Genomic DNA, 14,307 nt, shown 5'->3' with positions numbered 1-14,307 from the left:
TTTTGTCTCCTCAGTTCTATTTTACATGACTGGGTATTTCCTTCTCCTTTTGCTGTAAATAAATAAATAATAAATAAATAAATAAATAAATAAGACTGTTGTAGAAGAATGATGATCTTAAGAATTTATTTTGAACAAAATAAGACAAACTAACAAAATCAATAAAATTAACAATATAAATAAAGAATGAACTAAATATGGATAACATAATAAACAATATGAACAAAATGATTATTAAAATCACTGAGACATTCTGCAGAATGAACTTAATAATTAACAAAATATCTAAAAATGAATTAAACAATGAACAGAGTTTATGGTTTGAAAAGAGAAGTATTTATAGGTTTTTGCATTCCTCACTCAGGTTTTCTGTCTGTTTCAGATGAAAGTTGTTGAACCACTAGAGGTCAGCAGAAACCAGACTTTTAAAACCTAAACCAGAGGTTAACAGAAGATGTAAACATTCAGTGTGTGATATTTAGTGATATCTAGTGGTGAAGTAACAGATTTTAGCTGAACCAATCTCACCCTCCCTGAGGTGGTGACGAAAATACACAAGACCCTCATTAGACACAGAGTTTGTTGTTACTGTTGTGTTTTTTTAGTCTGGAGGATAAAAACTCCAGTTCAGTCTCAGACATAGTAGACGATTGTAATACACCTTAATACTGCATATCATCTGTTCTAAAATAATAAAAAAGAAGAAGATGAAGTCCATTCTGAGCTCCACACACTTAAAAATAGCAACCTCATTATAAAACAAACAAAAACAGAAAACACTGATTGTTATTTTCATATGGTTATACACTGACAAAAACCAAACAGTGCATATGAATTTCTATTCTGGTGTTACATCCTTTTAAATCTGATGCTCTGGGCCTTTGATAAGTGGTAAAATGGATACAGTTAAGCTAAAAACCACTCTAATATTGACATTGTCTATTATTTTCTCTGTATACGAGAATAAATCATGTGTATGTAGGTCATGTGAGTTCAGCTTTCAGCTGCTCCACTGAACCAGCAGGGGGCAGCAAAGTTCAACCCAGAGGTTTTGATGTTGTGAAACATTTTTTTTTTTTTTTTTTTTTTTTAATTTTATGACATTTGATGTGGGTGTCAAAAAGTCCTACAGAGGCATGTGAGATCTTAGTCATGGTGTAAACCTTCAGCCCATCTTTGTTATGTGTGATCACACCAGGTTTTGGGATAAAATCACAAACATGATTTTTGTGATGAGACACTTTCACCACATGAGGAGTTTGTTCCACTGCATCAATGCTAATCATAACAAACAAATGAGTACTTCAATGAAGAAATCAGAAGTGATAAAAACAAATTCTGAAAAACATAATAAGTACACGTAATTATTTCCAGTATTTCTTATCAGTATCTTATTCAAAGGGTTGCAGTTTGCAGAATTGTGCAAAAAAAAAAAGTCCTGTAGAAACATAAAAGAGATGTTAAAAAAAAAAGTTTGCACTGTGAGATTAGATTATAAATCGTGAAAACAAAAAGGAAAGAACGCATTTTATTTACTTTTTTCTTAAATCTTTCAGAAGTAAAACTAGGAGAGAGTAAGTAAAACTATTATAGAAAAAAAAGAGAGTTCATTTTAATTGTATATTCTTAAGTGTCTTTCCATCAGAGTGCATTTTTCAGTTTAGTTTCCAATTTGGAGCGCAATCTAGTGTAAGTGAAATGTTTTACATCAAACAGAATCATTTGAAAGATTTGTTAAAGTGATGTTAACAATTAAATTGGTAAATGATGATATTATTCAGTGTTGAAATAAAATCCTGAGTCATTTTGGTCCAAGAATTAGACAAAGCCAACAATCAAAAAGTGACCCCAAGACGTAGACTGGTCCCAAGTACAACACCAGATTGTATTTGGATACATTTTTACCATGCGATACAATACACTATGATATGATACAATACGATACAATACGATACGATGCGATACAGTACGATATCGTACGGTATGGTACGATACAATACAATTCAATACAATACATTAGGTTATGATACAACACAACACAATGCAATACAATACGATGGGATACAATACAATATGGATCCGATACAATAAAATACGATGCAATAAGGTACTAAACGATACGTTACAATGCGATATGATGTGATTCAACACAATACGGTATGGTACAGTGTGGTTTGGTACAGTACGATACGATACAATATGATACATATGATACATTACAGTATGATATGATGCAATATGATACAATATGATACGATATGGTACAGTACAATACAGTACAATGTGGTACTGTATGGTATGATACAATACGGTTCAACCCAATCCGATACAATACAATACAATGTGATATGATACGGCACCATACGATATGCTACAATACGATACAATATGATATGATATGATATGATATGATACGATACGATAAGATAAAATAAAATAAGATAAAATAAGATATGATATGATATGACATGATGCGATGTGATGCGAAACGATAAAATATGATGAGAATCTGTACAATACAATACTGTACAATTAGATTAGATTAGATTAGATTAGATGTATGATTACATATGAATATTCGGTGGTGGTTGGAGGGACCGTTGGCTTCTGTCAGTCTGTTTGCTTCTGACAGCTGTGGATACATATGTAGTTTACCACCACCAGAGTGTGAGTGTGAGAGAGAGCGAATAATGGATCAATAATGTAAATCGCTCTGGGTGCCTCGAAAAGCTATAGAAATCTAATCCATTATCATTACATTAAAAGAAAATAAAGGTACTGATTAAAATGAAAATAATAATAGAGTAAAGTGTGATAATGTGAAGTGTAGATATAAACAAATATAATTGTCTGTCAGTATAATTAGATGTAGCGTCATATATTTTTTCTGGATCTTTACTCGTACTACTGTATGTTCTGTCCGTAGTTGACTCTGCGTGTTTCACTTTTACGAAACACATTTGATTTTTCTCACGTGAACATGTTTGCAGTTCACATGAAACCTGACAGTTCCATGTCTATGTTTACAGTTTTTTCACACTCTCGCCCTGACATGAGATGAGAGTGTGAAAACATCTGCTAATAGAAACAAGGAACAGGAAGCTTTTTACTAAGCAACGCCTGAAAAAAATTTAAAAAAATTTATAAAAAAAAAGGTTGTTAGATGCATGTGGAGACACAGCGCTGATCAAATCTAAAGTACAGAGAATGTACAGAATTTGTACATGAGTCTGGACACGTCAGACCTAAAAAGATTTGTGCGTTCAGATTATCAACCCTATTCTGTTTTCTAAAATATAAAATCTGATTTTTCTTTGATAAACTGATAATAGATGCAGAGTCTTTTGTTACCAAAACGTATGGGGAACAGTTTGGTTCTATTATCTGAACTTTCTCTTACATTTTTTAATCAAGTACTGCCACGTCAGATAATGTAAACACACAAAATAAATGCTCAAGTAATAAAATAATAATAAAACTTACATCATTCAGTAAAAAAAAAAAAAAAACTAACTACACGTGAGTTGTACAACATGTTCACACTCAAGATCCAAATCCAAAGGGTGAAATATAACAACCGATGACTCAAACTGATACTCTCTTTTCTAGTTCCCTGGTGGTTTGATCGTTCTTTTTGTTTATTTATGACTGTGGTTACCAAATGTTTTTGGCTTAAGACCACAAAAAAGAGAAATGTGACTTCTTTTCAGGACACAGGACATGTCAAAAAATAAATTATGAAGTAATATAACAACTAATATTTATTAAAAATTAGTCCATATATTACGTGCCTCTTTAAATGTAAAAGATAAAATGTATAAAGTGAAAATTGTACAACATGCATTGCATTAACATCCTCACAACAATGTCACAACATTAAATCAAAATGACTAGAAATGGCATTGAATTAACAAAATAAGCAAAATATGGAGAAAAAAAAAAAAGAGGGGGGCAGGATGAACAACATAATGAAGATAATGAGCAGCAAATTGACAAAAAAATCAATAAAATGGACAAAATGAACAATATATTGAAGATAATGAACAGCAAATTTATGTAAAAATCTATAAAACTGATAAAATGAACAACATATTGACATATCGACATATCGACATATTGTCCTTGGGCAAGACACTTCACCCTCCTTGCCTCCAGTGCCACCCACACTGGTGTATGAATGTTTGGTGGTGGTCAGAGGGGCCGTAGGTGCAAAATGGCAGCCACGCTTCTGTCAGTCTGCCCCAGGGCAGCTGTGGCTACAGATGTAGTTTACCACCACCAGAGGGAGAATGTGAGAGTGAATGAATAATGGGTCAATAATGTAAAGCGCTTTGGGTGTCTAGAAAGGCGCTATATAAATCCAATCCATTATTATTATTATTATTATAATGAACAGCAAATTTGTGTAAAAATCAATAAAATGGACAAAATAAACAATATATTAAAGATAGTGAACAGCAAATTAACATAAAGATCAATAAAATGAAAAAAAAAAAAAAGAACAATATATTGAAGATAATAAACAACAAATTATTATAAAAAATTTGGGGTATTTATTTGTTCATAAAAAAAAAATGGTGATCAACATTTATTATCATCTCAAAACAATATTATCCTCTTTATTTTGCATTTTTCAGTGTAAATCATGTATTCTCCTGTATTTAATTAACTGATCATGCAGATGTTCATTAAAGCTCAGACTAAATTCAAAGGTTATTATATGAAAACAGAGAAAACTGGGGGGAAAAAAAAGTCATTTTTCTGAAAAATATATAATGAACTGACCATAAAAAAGTGTCTCCATCCACTGTTATTTATCAAACCTGAGGAAAACCTGCACAGACGAAGCACTGACCACCCTGTTGAAGTCCTCAAAACATACAGAAGATCTGATTTTACAGATGACTTTAACCCTTTCACACATGAGCTTTGACAACCTTAGTCAACATGTTTTTTTCCGGAGTGTTTTTATTCCTTTTTAACCCATTTTTTGTCAGCTCCTAAATAAATTCTTCTCTATATTTCACCTTTCTTAAATGATTTATCATCATTTATTATAATATTATCCTCTGTATTTTGTGTTTTTTCAATGAAAAACATGTATTTTCCCGTATTTAATTTATGATCATATAGATTTTCATAAAAGCTCAGAGTAAAGTTGAGAGTTTTAATATCAGAAACAGAGAAAACTGAAGAAAATGTGACTTTTTCAGCAAAGATATCAATAACTGAACATACAAAAAAGTACCTCCATCCACTGTCATTGAAGAGAGTATCTATCTGTCTACACTGTAAAAACAAAAAAAAAACAGTGGGAAAAAAACGGTATTATTCCGGCAGCAGGGGTGCCGAAAAAATACAGGAAAATAACCATCTCATAAAAATACGGAAATTTTCCATAATTAAAATACAGTTTTTTGCCCTAACTTTACATGAGATTTTGCTTCTTTTTTTTTTTAAGATATTTTAATGTTTAATAAAGAATATTTTCATGTATTAAAACAATCAAATTACCTATAAATAATATCTAAATAATTTTCAATGAGACTCAGTTGTTCAATCCACTGATAAAAAAATGTATTTGGACAGTTTATCAGTGCTTATACATGTTATACATTCACAAAAATACATTTATTCAACATTTTTCTTGTGAAACCTCCTGTAATTACACAAGATATTTGTCAATTAACAAACAAGTCTTGCTAAATTTACAGAACAAATACTTCTTTAACAGTTAATTGTCAGTAATTTTATCTCATTGTATTTTTTTTTTTTTTACAGTATTAAGCTTTAAATGAACAGTTTAATCTCATAAATAGAAAAGAAATGTTTGTGAAGTTACGATACGTTTACAAATGTATTTTAACTGTATTTTTCTGTGAAAAAAGAAAACATTTCTTTTAAAAAAAACTGAAATTGTATGGTTATTCACAGTTACAGTTTTTTCATGTTATTTTACATTTGACATGTAAAATCACAGTCTGTTTTTGTCATTTCATTGATATTTTCCTGTATCTTAAAAATAAAGGAAAAATCTGTAAAATAAACAGTGAAAATTCGGTTAAATTACAGATTTTTTTTACAGTCTATCTATCTATCTATCTATCTATCTATCTATCTATCTATCTATCTATCTATCTATCTATCTATCTATCTATCTATCTATCTATCTATCTATCTATCTATCTATCTATCTATCTATCTATCTATCTATCTATCTATCTATCTATCTATCTATCTATCTATCTATCTATCTATCTATCTTTTGCAGGGTTTTTTTTTAGTGTAAATCATGTATTTTCCTATATTTAATTCACAGATCATGCAAATGTTTATGAAAACTCAGAGTAAATTCAAAGTTAATAATATCAAAACAGACAAAAATAAAGAAAAAATGACTTATTCAGCAAATATATCATTAACAGAACTTTAAAAAAAAGTATCTCCATCCACTATCACTGATCCAACTCCATGGGTTTTACTGGTGAATCAATACTGTCGAAGATGTTGATGTTTCCATGGTAACTACGGAGCCTCTGAACATCCAAATGGGTCATATCTGATGACCATGAAAAGACAACAAACTGTATTTTACACCAATTATTTACTTGTATTAATAGTATCAGTGGATCAACAGTTCTTAAACAGTTTAGATCAGTAAATGCTTCTGGTCGACGGTGGTTGTGTGGGTTTTTATGGGTTAACTTTAACATAATGAGGAGGTGAAAGAGTAGATTTGAAACAGGTCAAATGGTGCGTTCAGGCGCTCATAACAAAACCACAAGGCTCAAGATATTTTAACAGAAGGAAACCTGGATGCAGATGCTTGAACGAGGGGATCCCCCCTTACCCAGACCCCTTCTCACTGAAGCACGCTAACTCTAAACGGTGACCTACATCTATAACCTTCAACCTAAAACACCAACAAATACAATGAAACCACAAAACATGAACTAGAATGAAACAGACGTTGGGTAAAATCCTTTTCCTTGGGTTTTTCCCTATGAAAATGTAGAAAATATCCTTTAACCATTTAAAAAGCAGTGGTTTTATAATCACGTCACACGTGAGGTTTTTCCAGCTTTTATGAATCAACATTTTCCCCATAAAACATTATGAAAAGTCTCAACTAAATCAGTCAATTCATCAAAATAAAAATAAAACTATTCATGGGTTCAATCAGACGTGTCAATATTTGTAGGATTTCTTCAGTAAATAAATTAACATTTGTCGAGATGTTATGAAGATATTACATTTTAATCAGAATGGGAACATAACAATAAAAATAAAAACTATAATAATTCCAGTATTTTCAATATTCAGGTGTCAAATCTCTGCTGTGTGGATGATGTTTCTACACAAAAACAAAGTTCCTGCATGTTTTATTTTTCCATATTTCAGAGTTTTAATAACACTTTCAGGATATGTTTATTTACATTGTGCATTTCATACACAAAATAATGAGTAAGTAAGAGGTTAAAACAATGAAGATCATAAAAATCAATAAAATGGACAAAATGAACGATATATTGACGCTAATCACCAGCAAATTAACAGAAAAATCTATAAAATGGACCAAATGAACAACATATTGAAGAAAATGAACAGCAAATTTATGTAAAAATCCATAAAATGGACAAAATGAACAATATATTGAAGATAATGACCAGCAAATTAACATAAAAATTAATAAAATGGACAAAATGAACAATATATTGAAGATAATGACCAGCAAATTAACATAAAAATCAATAAAATGGACAAAGTGAACAATATATTGAAGATAATGACCAGCAAATTAACATAAAAATCAATAAAATGGACAAAAGGAACAATATATTGAAGATAAGGATTGGGTTTTTCCCTATGAAAATGTATAAAATATCCTTTAAAAACAATGCAGATCAAAATGTTAAAAAAAAAAAAAGTCATATTTAAAGTTTTTAAATTAGAAGAAAGTACAGGACACATAAAGTCACAACGTAAATTTAAAAATATTCAATAAAATGGACAAAGTAGATCAAACTTAATCTACAATGAGTAAATTAATCAACAAAAAAAAGTGGAATGAACAAAAATACTGAAGTTAATTTACAGCACATTAACTTAATCAAATAAATGGAAAAAAATGAATAAAATTACAAAATGAACAAAATAAGGAAAATAATGAACAGAAAAATAGCATAATAATCAATAAAATGGACAAAAGGACTAAAATAATTAGGTAAATTGACAAAAATGAACAAAATAATAAAGATAATTAACGGAAAATTAACATAATAATCAATGTAATGAACAAAAGTAATGAATATAATGACGAGAGAATTTGCAAAATAATCAATAAAATGGACTAATTAATAAAAAAAAATCATCAAAACATTAATCTAAAATAAGACAATCAATAAACAAAATGAACAAAATTATCTATAAAATGAACAAAATAATGACAATAATGACCAACACATTCTCTTACAAATCAATAAAATGGACAAAATTAATAAAATGAACAAAATAATGAATATAATGAACAGCAAATCAACATAATAATTGATAAATAGGAAAATAATTGATATAAAATGGACAGTGAATAAAAAAACTGCAAAATGGACGAAAATGAACTAAATAATGAATATAATGAAGAGCAAATCAACATAGTAATTAATAAAATAAACCAAAATCAACAAAAATCAAATAAGGAAAATAATTATTAAAATGGACTGAATTTTAAAAAAAAAACAAAAAACAGTGAAATGGGCAAAAATGAACAAAATAATGAAGATAACGAATACAAAATTAACATAATGGTAAATGAAATAAATAAAGATAATAGTCAACTATAGTTTAACTTCTACAGTCATTTTATATTTGATTACATGGAGTTACAGTGAAACATTGACCAGAAATTTACTCCAAAATTAACCAAACTCTAATGTCCCCACTGGTTCTAATTAATATTTACTGCCCATTTATGACAGTTTGTCTGATGACTGAACAACTAAATGACAATTTAAGTCAGGGGTGTCAAACATGCGGCCCGTGGGCCAAAACCGGCCCGCCAAAGGGTCCAGTGTGGCCCGTGGGATGAATTAGTGAAGTGCAAAAATTGTGAAAGATACAGACCTGTGTGATCTCAAGAAAAATCCTAACATAATTATCTATAAATAATGACAAGTAGAAATTTGCTTCTTGGTTTAATGTGAAAAAAAATAACATTACACTATGAAACTATCTTTTAACAATGAAATGTGAATAATCTGAAATGTCTAAAGAACATTACGTAGAATTGTACCAATATTCTGCCTGTTACTGAATGTTTGGTCTATTTGTAGATCCACTGTCATCTGTAAGTTTTTTTTAATAATAAACTGAGACATAGTATTGTAGAAACTTACTCTAAAAGTTACTCAATTTTCACAATATTCTGCCTGTTACTAAATGTTTGTGTAACATTGTGTGATTTATACATGTAGAAATGATAAGTTGAAGCACAATATTGTTAAAATTGCACTTATTTTTCTTACAAAATTTCAGTTTTTTTCAGGTTAACCACATCTTTTTTTGTGAAAGGATAGTTTGTAAATGTTTTTTTTTTTTTTATTGCACTAAAATAAAGAAAAAAACTTGTCATTTACAGGGTATTCTGTTATTATTTTACTGGTCCGGCCCACCTGATGTCAAATGTGGCCCCTGAACTAAAATGAGTTTGACACCCCCTGATGTAAGTTATAAACATACTGAGGACCCTGTAAATGTGTAGGAATATACTGCACTGTACACACTGGGTGGTGTACGGTTAGTGAGAGTAACACACACACACACGTAAGTCTATGGTGAGTGTAAACCTTTTACCCTCATGGTGGTAAAATCACTAGAATAGGAAGTGAGCAGCTTTAGTCAAATCTGAGAGCAAACGCTCACTCAGGGTTTCCTGTTTTAAAGAAGAAAAAAAAACACTGTCGGTCACATTAAAGAGATATTTCCCATTTACATGTATGCTAAAAGGTGTAAGTACCTTCTGTGGGAATGTTTGGCAAAAACACACAGTTAAAGGTTCAGTATGTAAAACTGTCATGTTGTCTCAGACAGACTTAAGGTCCTCTGGCTTTTATTTTAGCTACGTTAAATATTTTTTACTGTCACAGAAATCAGTTGTAAGATTTTCTGGTGGTTTTGGCTAAAGTAATTTCTCTCTTCTTCTGTCTATTTGAATAATAATTAAAAAAAAAAAAAGAAAGAAAGAAAGAAAGAAAAATAAATAGCGAGTATTTATAAAAATGAACGCTGTGATAAGATGATGGGACTGGAGCAGATTAATGGCATTTCACTTAATTTCAGTGAGGAAATTTGAGTTAAAGGTGGGGTACGAGATCTGAGAGAAACGGTTCGAGCAGCTACATTTAAAACACTCCATTCAAAAGTCCAAACGCCTTTCTTCACACGTCACTCTGAAGCCACGCCTCCAGAGTACTGGCACGTGCAGTGCTTGTTCCCGAGGGTTCATGAGCGCTGCACAGCAACAATTGGCTGGCTGAGGCTCTGCTCCGGCCCCAGTGTGGGCTCCAACGCCGTCTACGGTCCGGCCTGGCCCCGGCCCCGGCCCCGGCCCCGGCCCCGGCCCCGGCCCCGGCCCCGGCCCCGGCCCCGGCTCCATCTCCTACACTGGCCGAGGCTCCGACTACAGCCCCACGTTCGGCTTCAACCCAGGCTGAGGCTCCATCCCCAGCTCTGGTCCCTTACGGCCCCGCCTCGGGCTCCGACGCCTACTGCGGCCCCAGCTGAGGCTCCGGCTGAGGCTCCAGCTGGTGTATCCATGCAGACCTCATTCAGTCTCCTCTAACCCCCCCACTCTTCCAGAACAGCCCCAGTTCAGACCTATGTGACTAACGTCACAGGTCCTAGTGGTTTATGTTCATGACTAAACAGTTTACAGGTGAACTTTCCATCCTAATAGAACTAATATAACCAGGTTCAGGCTTCACTTCCTGTACAAGTGCTTCTCGTCCTCCTTCTTCTTCTCCTTCTTCTCCTCCTTCTTCTCCTCCTTCTCCTCCTCCTTCTTCTCCATCTTCTTGTCCTCCTTCTCCTCCTCCTCCTCCTCCTCCTCCTTCTCCTTCTTCTCCTTCTTCTTCTCCTTCTTCTCCTCCTCCTTCTTCTCCTTCTTCTTCTTCTTCTCCTTCTTCTCCTCCTCCTTCTCCTTCTTCTTCTCCTTCTTCTCCTCCTCCTTCTCCTCCTCCTTCTTCTCCTTCTTCTTCTCCTTCTTCTTCTTCTTCTTCTCCTCCTCCTTCTCTTCCTCCTTCTTCTCCTTCTTCTTCTTCTTCTTCTCCTCCTCCTTCTCCTCCTCCTTCTTCTCCTTCTTCTTCTCCTCTTCTTCTGTCTTCTTCTCCTCAATTATGTCAAAAGAGAGAAAAATGGATAAAAAAAAAAGTTACTTTTTCTGCACAGATGTTTCTAACTGAGTGTAAAAACGTGTGTCCATCCACTGTCATTGATCCAACTCCATGCGTTTTACTGGTCGACCAAGGTTGTAGAAGATGATGGTGTTTCCATGGTAACTACAGAGCCTCTGAACATCCAAATGGGACATATCTGATGACCATGAAAAGATGAAGAATTACATTTTACACCAATTATTTTAGTGGATTATTGGATCAGGAGTTATTACACAGTTCAGATCAGTAGATGGTTTGTGTCACCAGTGGCTGTTTGGGTCTCTGTGGTTTAAAGTGATTTAAAAAAAATATAAATATATTTATTTAAATCCTCATCATCTGGGTTCGGCGTCCGTCAGGATTTGAGAGGCGGTGGTATTTAATGCAACAGTTTATGGTCATTTCTTGTAGGTTCTTCCCTCTTGGGTTCTCTTTCGAGGTTCTCAGGACTTCTTCATTTGTCATGCGACCTTGGTTTGACATCTTAAGTATTCTTCTGTACGTCCACACGTCAAAGACGCATATCCTGTTCTTATCTTCTTCACTTATGGCCCCTGTTTCCTCTACATCTAGTACAGTCGATCGGACGTAGAATCTGTCTAAACGTTTCCTTTGCTCGTGTTCTGACTGAATTTAGCCGTTGTGGTTTTTAGCTTCTTTTCATTTCTGCTTCATGATGTCCACTTTCTGTTGTCATTTATTTCACCTGTTGTAGCTTTTCTCCACTCAGTTCCGTCTTTTCGTCTGTTGTTTTTAGCATCATCGCCCTGGTTTTCTTAACCTTTTATTGGGCAAGTGACTATTTTTGGTAATTTCTACACACATTACATGACAGTAACAGTTCTAGTGAGGACAGTGAGTCTACAATCTCAGGTCCAATGTGGTCTCCAGGGTCTGTAAGGTCCAATGTGGTCTCCAGGGTCTGTAAGGTCCACCTCTGCATGAACAGTGAGTGTACCTGCTTTGTTCGGTACCATGAAGTAATGGTACTAATGTAAGGAATGATGTTCAAAGGGATCATGTGGATGTGGACAGGGGTCTGGATCAGCACACATGGGGATCTAATGTTCTAAAATACATGTTCCTTTCACCTTACATGTGTTTTTCATGTATTTACTTCTTAGATTTTTTTTTTTCTTTGCCACTTATGGGCAAGTAACCAAATGTGGTAATTTCATTAACTTTGATTTTCTACATGACAGTAAAAAAAAAAAATATTAAAAATTTCACAAAACTAACTAGAAAAGGACTTGGAGAGCACAGACCTTTGCCAAGGCAGATCAGCCCCCCCCATCACCACCAAAATTTTATCATTGGTTCCTTGTGCCAGTATCAACATTTCCTGAAAATTTAATGAAAATCCATCCATAACTTTTTGAGTTATCTTGCTAACAGACAGACAAACAGACAAGCCCTGATGAAAACATAACCTCTGCCGTTTTACTTGGCGGCGGTAATAAAGTCTTGTTATATCCTCCAATAACTCACTAAGGTGAAATTTTGAATTTCCAGATGGATCTCATGAAATTGCATTGCATGTCACGCCAGTTCTTATGGCATTTGGCGTGCTATACATACGCATTTTTGCTTAATTCAAGATTTTTTTGCATAATTCGAGCAAAAAAATCTGCCAATGGAACAAACGAAAATTATCTCAGTAAGATTTCTAGATTTTCCAGATCTATTGTCTAAAAATCAGTTCTTATATCTCACTGAAAAGTTCCTCTTTAGGTGATTATGTCTTATTTTAAGTGTGATGAGATATTTTGACTAGAAATGAGAAAAATACACTTGGTCAGATTTAGATTTTTTTCCAGTGTTGCTAAAAAGAAAAAATTATTAAGAACTCAGACTGTACTTAATTTCATTATTTTTGATTTAATGAAATTTAATGAACAAAATCAGCACTAAACCAACAATATTTTCCTGTGTTTGTTTAAATTTTAAGACTCTTCAGCTCCATTGATCAGTTTTACACATTTATTAGAAAATTAGTCCTTTCATGTTTCCATCCACTTTTAACAACGGTTAATTCAACTCCATTTTGAGCTTGTTAATGGTTTTAGAATTCTGGGACTGGGACAGAAATTACTACTGGTTACACATTCAAGCCAACAGTTGAAGACATGCATCAAATATTTCAAACATATCAGTGAAATATTTGTGTACAGAGTGACGTATATGTAAATAAACATATATATTTTAATGTGTGCAGGAAAACATGATAAACATGTCTGTGTTTTGTAAGTTTGCATTTAAAGACATGAAATTATGATAATATTGAAATATGATGCTATAGGAGAATATAAGAAAGGATGTAAGATGATATAAATATAAAAAAATATATATTAATAAAAAATTCTATTCAGGGTAATACATTTGCAAATAAAAAATGCCAATTAAAAAATCTTTCAATGTACATGGAGCTTTAATAGGAAAAGAAATGTTTTGTCTGTGAACACGAAAAACCAGCTACATGTCATTTAACAGTGGAGTCAGATCACATTGAGTCATGATTGTATGAACTATTGTTAAAATGTATTAATATATGATTAAAATGAGTTCAGACAGACAATAATACAGTTTATTAACAGCACTGATCACATGGGATTCCCCTTTAATGCATTAAATTCCAAAATTACGCATTTACATGCAGCAAAATTTTATCTAGCCTCATATTTCTGTGTGAATCTCAGTACAGAATAGAAAAGAATATTCCAGAGGGAAGTGAAAGTGATGAGAGTTTTAGTTTTTTCTATTAGTGGATTTTTTTTTCATATTTAGTTCATTGTTTCAGGCTCCCATACATTTAATCATAACTGTTAACATGATATATGAGGTTTTTTTCTCTGTTGTTTCTAAAATACGTGATTTCCTG

This window comes from Sphaeramia orbicularis, chromosome 7 (assembly GCF_902148855.1).
Source record: "Sphaeramia orbicularis chromosome 7, fSphaOr1.1, whole genome shotgun sequence".
Classification (NCBI taxonomy): domain Eukaryota; kingdom Metazoa; phylum Chordata; class Actinopteri; order Kurtiformes; family Apogonidae; genus Sphaeramia; species Sphaeramia orbicularis.
The sequence above is the reverse complement of the archived record's forward strand: the minus strand, read 5'-3'. Positions refer to the sequence as shown.